The sequence below is a fragment of the Montipora foliosa genome, chromosome 13 (assembly GCF_036669935.1).
Source record: "Montipora foliosa isolate CH-2021 chromosome 13, ASM3666993v2, whole genome shotgun sequence".
Lineage (NCBI taxonomy): Eukaryota > Metazoa > Cnidaria > Anthozoa > Scleractinia > Acroporidae > Montipora > Montipora foliosa.
In genome coordinates this window covers 36,383,918-36,389,917 of record NC_090881.1, presented here as the reverse complement: position 1 = coordinate 36,389,917, position 6,000 = coordinate 36,383,918, and the positions used below count along the sequence as shown (strand labels likewise).

General features: G+C 41.5%; 1 protein-coding gene across 1 annotated transcript in view; it reads left to right on the top strand.

The window, feature by feature from the left end:
- LOC137984130 (uncharacterized) overlaps positions 1–6,000 on the top strand; it is a 72,720-nt gene that overhangs the window by 34,475 nt on the left and 32,245 nt on the right. The window lies entirely within an intron of this gene.

Below are 6,000 nucleotides of genomic sequence, written 5' to 3'. Positions count from 1 at the left end.
GAGGATGACGAATATGACGAGAAAGAAAATCTGTATCGCTAGCTGTTTTGACTTACCGTAATCAAAGGCGTTGCCTTCGAAACCTATAATTCAAAATAGAGATGCGAAATGAATTAGCATACAATGGTTTGACAAAGCGATGCAACTAAACAAAATATTTACTGAGTAGTCTACCAGAATTGTACAGCTAGCAAAAAGCGTTGCCTCTCGGAATGAAGTCTTAACTCAGGACGTCTAACTGAAGAGGGAACTAACTATTTTTCGAACCTGCTTATAACATAGTTTTGTGACTGAACGAAACATTCCTCTCCTTTTGAAACTGTTTGCGTTAGCTAGTAGAATAAATGCCTTGTCAGTCTAATTGACTCAATCGACTCAGTTCTCAAAGGTTTTCGTGACTACAATCGACTATACTACTATACGTTCAACACACATCTTCTGGAACAACGCTGTTCAGCTCAGCTCAGTTTGCTGGAACTAAAACCACCAGCCTGTGTACGGCTCACTGGATTGCGGAATAGCCTCGTCCTTCTTACTTTGTGACTGGTTCACCAGGCTTGGGACTCTTGCATTTCACTTCCACGTTGCGGGCTTTACCATCAATACCTGGCATGACCTTTGATACCTTGCCAAGCTTACAATTTCCTCTCACTTGATTGGAGTCTTGAATCATAACGACGCCTTCCACCATTACATTTAGTCGCGTGCTATGCTGCTTCTGCTAGACGATAACACTTGGAAAGAAATCTGTGGTCCACTTCCTCCAAAACAAATCTAGTACGTGCTGGATAAACTCAAAACGATGAGTCGGGTTGGATGTTTCTCTTAATGGACAGCTACTTGTAGGTACTCTGGGTGTGGCTCTGCCAGAAAGAGGTCATTCGAGCAGAGATAGGATCCATCTTCAGGTAGGATGGAATGTCTGCCGATAGACCTTTCATTTTCCAGGTTGCAACCTCAAAACAGTCTGTAATTCAGAAAAGGTCACTACATTCTCGCCAATCGCCATTTCTCTGACTTTGCTGACCGTGGCTGATACTCCATAATGACCTGTGTATGGGGCTGCGGTAGGTCCCCAACTCCTCCCTCGTCAACTTCCGAGCGATCCCTCTCTTTATAATATCGTTTATCTGCTTGAGTATGAACAGCCTTTTCTCTGTAGACACCAACATTCCTAGGGCGGCCCTTCGATTGTTCGGGAGATCATGCAGGTCTTTGATCCACGGATATCCTGCAATGCACCGATTCTCAGCATCATCGGACTCAAGGTTGTCTTCTACAAGTCCAAGCTCCTTTTTTTCTTTGAGACTATAGTTCTTTGCACCAAGTGGACATCTATCACATCGATCACATCTCCCAGGTTTTCAATACTAAGGACAAGGACTGGTGAACAAGGACATTTTACAAAACTTGCCACTTTTCCTCTGAGCTAGCATTGATTCCTCCGAGGCACCTTCCGGATCTGTTTCTCAACAAAATCAAATAACCCGAGTTTTGTTCTGGCTCTGGGTGATAACCTGCATACTCATAGCCAATTGGCACGTCTACTGTTCCTGTCGGTCTTTGGATATCCCCAGGTTGACGTTCTTGAAAAGATGAATGACGTCATCAACGTTAACGGCCTGAATGTCGGTTGTTATTTTGTCAATTCCGTAGACATCAAATACCACTGATTTCCCGATGTGTAGTGTTCTGTTGTGGGTCTGTGGCGCGGTGCTGAAGCTCAGGGTTGCTGACTCACTGTCTTGCTGATTCTCATCGTGTAACGTTTTGTGATGGGTCTTGGTACAATTATCCTAACCACAGGTTTTTTTCCTCCTACAGTAACGTGATCGATGACCAGTCTTGAGGCACGATCCAACAGGCTGCCTTATCTTTTAGGAAATTTATTCTCTCTTCACTAAGGGGATTTGGAGAGATAGAGCGTGCAGTCACTTGTGGTGTGGGCAGTTTGATTATAACGTTTCGCCCTTTTCTTGCAGTTCCCTGCGGCTACCGTTATGTTATCTGCTGCTGTGTTAAGATGATTAACTTTCGCACCAGTGCGAAGTATCCTGGCATTCTTAGTTCCGCTGAGTAGTACTTAACCGCCCTCTTATAGTTTAGTAGGAACTGAAGTAGGCTGGGGAACTTGTCCGTTTTGTCTACTGAACTGGCGTCACTGGTGAAGAGTTTAGCCCATTCTCGTCTGATATCAGCTGGCAGTTTCGTTTCCACGATACTGACCAAACTCGTGGTTGTAATCTCCTTTCCGAACCCGAGCCTTTGCAAATCTCGGAACCCCCTGTCTACAACATCAACAAACCTTATGCTATCCCCTTCCTTGATAACCTTGAATCGTCTCACGCTATCGATAATTGCATGAGCTACTCTACCCGGGTCACCATATTTCTCATCTAAACGCTTTCACACTTCCTTAAAGGGGCTAGGTCACGCTGTTTTAGGTAATTTTGTTCAATTTTGTTAATTATGAGCTCTAAACGTCAAATTGGTAGAGCAAGAGTCTTTCATTTGCAAAATCACGGCCACATAACTACTGAGAATGATTTGCAGCTGTGTAAATGACATTTTGATATAAACTGATATAAATTTGAAAAAGGTGGGCCGACGTTTTTCAAATTTACCGAAATCAATCCATTTTAATCCTCTCCAGTTTTGTCCATCCATGTTCCTTCTTGGCTTCCCTGTGTTTTGGTAGAGTTCTTCTATAGTTTTAAACAGTTATTTTGATATTTTAGTTAATTCTACGACCATTCGATCAGTGCTGAAATTGCCTAAAATTGCGTGACCTAGCCCCTTTAATGTCATCGTCAGCAACCCTAGTAGCAGCCAACGGTTCTTTTCCGAGACATGAGCATATATAAAAGTATAAGTCTTGGAAGTATCGTCTAGGCGGGACATCACTTGAGTCTCGAAATCCTTTCTAAATCGCGGATATTCCCCTTCAAACTGTGGCAATTTTATCTTCTTGAATCCAAGGTTACTTCTCTTAGATTCGGCGTCCGATTTGTGGTCGGCAACACGCGACTCTATTTAATTCCTTAGCCAACTGATTGTATCTCTTCTGAATGATCCATCCAAGCTTGGCCGTGGCTTCTTGTCCGCTTACGAACGCCTTTTCCAGAGTTTTCTTTACTCTATCACGGTCTTTCTTATCTACTTCTACTCAATCGATTTCTTGTTTAAGTCTCACTTCCATCGCAAAACTTCGTTTAACATATCGATTATGCCATTCCATGGCCTTACTGAACGAATGCTGCAGATCTGGTATCCATTCTTTACTCGCTTCGGCATCCTCGCCGCTCAAGAATGTACTATAAACACCATGCTTCGTTTCGACGCTCTTCCATGTTTCCGAAAGCTTGGTGAAATTCCTTTCAACGTTCTCTGGTTCTTTACCTTCGCCGATAGACTTAATGAATTCGTTAAGTTTTCTTGTGAAACGCGCTTTCGCTGCCTGTCTCTGATTTTTGGCGTCGTTGGCCATCTCGTTTATCGGGATTCGAATGTTTCGCCAGCTATTTTAACTTATTGTAATCAAAGTCGTTGCCTTCGAAACCTATAGTACAAAATAAAGATACGAAATGAATAAACATACAATGGTTGGACAAAGCGACGCAACTAAAAAATATATACCCGGTAGTCTAGCAAAATTGTACAGCTAGCATAAAGTATTAACTTAAAACATCTAACTGAAGAGGGAACTAAATATTTTTCTCTTAGGGGGTGTTTACATGATACCGGTACGAGTTTCATTCTGGTACGAGGTGTCAATTTCATACCGCGTTCACATGGACGACACAAATATTGACACAGGGATGACGCATGAACCAAAACAATAATGGCGTTCAATATTTAGAAATACAACGCATGCGTTAATAGTCCCAGTCCACCACGACTTGACGACTCGTACCGGAATGGGAATCAATGTAGCGTTTACATAATACCGGTATAACTTTTCATACCGTTATGAGAATTTCGATCCGGTACAACTACCGGGATGAACTCATACCGGTATGAGTTGTACTGTTATGAGATTTTTCACCGGTATCATGTAAACAAATACAGAGCGATAAGTAAGAACCGGGATGAACTCGTACCAGAATGAAACTCGTACCGGTATCATGTAAACACCCCCTTAGTGTCTACTAGTACTGACTAGAAATTTGAATACAAAAGCACACAAAGAAATGTAATCTTTTACATTTGTCACTTCTGTAGAGCTAAGTATTAAATGCGAACCCGCTGATTACATATTTTCGTGACTCAATGAAACAAAATAATTAGGAACAAAAGGGTCAGTATGAGTAAATTTCAATCATTCTTTTCACAATCTGAAGTTTCACGTCTACTTATATTTAAATTGATATTTTTAAAATTGTGTTGTAAAGTCAGAAGAACCACCTGAGACAGAAGTTTCATTTCTCTGAAACACATCTGTCATATCAATAATTGAGAGTAAATGTAATTTTAGACAAAGTCAAGCCAGGTGTGAATCAGAAATCTTTTAATGCGCGACGAGAGATCGCAGTTCATAAAATTTATGAAAGACTATTCAGTCTGAAAACCGCTCAAAAAACTTACAGTATGCACTATAACATGGCGACGCCTTTATGTGTGAGCAACAATTCTACCGAATGCGCTTACCTTGGGGAGCGTCTCTTGGTAACTCTAGATCTGCTCAAAATTCGATCGTTGCTCCTGTTCAAGATGGCGGCTGAGAGGGGCTGACCCGATATTGTCACTCTCTCTTTGATACCTAATAGTGATGGACATGATTGCTTGGGTGGAAATATGTTTTTGACCCTTCTTAGAGCATCACCAGAGTAAAAAGGAAATTCTACACTATTATGGCACAAAGATAAACTTCTCTACTAGTTACAAAGCGTACACTGAAAAGTCAAACCTTAGCAATGCATGGAGAACATTATACTTCGTTTTATCCCTTGTGACTACCTTTTTATAACTCTAAAAGCCAAAGAAATTTGATAAAAAGGACAGGAAACACCAAATTACATCGATCGATACCTCTAACGACTCGTCAACATTGGATCTTCGACCCAATGGTCATTGAGGTGTGGCGATAGGCTATTTTAGAGGAGATGCGCTATTACGCAATTCTTGTTTTCTGGTTATTTTGGAAACATGCCGCCATTCCCTTAATGAGGGAGTTAAGTTATTTAGGGAAGCAACTATTACAAAAATGTAATATAGATTCTTAACACAAGCAACTTAAATACCTTTTCACCAAGATTACGTCAAACTGTATGAGGTGTGACACCCACCAGGTGCAATGGCAGTTGCTACATATGTCAGCAAAATATCCTAAACAGCCTGAGTTTTTCAGTCGGCATTATTTTGTTTGACTTAACATGAGTTTGGAACAATTACTGCTATTTGAATTTACTCAAAAAAGATGATGAACTGTCTTTTGCAATCTTTGATCACTCTTTCCTTTTCACTTGACCAATGAGGTGTCCTTCATGAATTTTACGTCCCATTTATGTGTGAAATTTAATTTTCTTGTCCCACGCTTCTTTCCCTAGGTAAGAATAGTTTCCCAAGAAACATATTGCGTATTGCTTCCAGTATTGCAAAGCGGTTTTCTCTCGTTTACAGTGTCGCTGTCCAAAGTGAAATGCCATGACTCCAAGAAAAGTCTCTTATGATAGGTTTATCACACCACGTTCGAGGATGTGGGCAGCCCTCGGATGGATGTAATGATCCGTCTACTCGGCATGCTGTGTGATTGCTGATTCGCTGTTGCTCGCGCGGCTTGGAAACTCGCTTTGTACACTATCCCTTGGACTCGGTAGATCGTTGGTTGGTCTTTTGGCTTCTTGAATATATGGCCTAATTTTCTTATAGATCTAAAGGCTGGTGGAATACTAAATTTTCCGAGTACGCGACCCACGCAATCAGATGCACCCTTTATGTAAGGTAGGACCGAAACCCCAGTGGCCTCTCCTGCGACTGCCAGAGCTCTTAAATCGGCTAGAA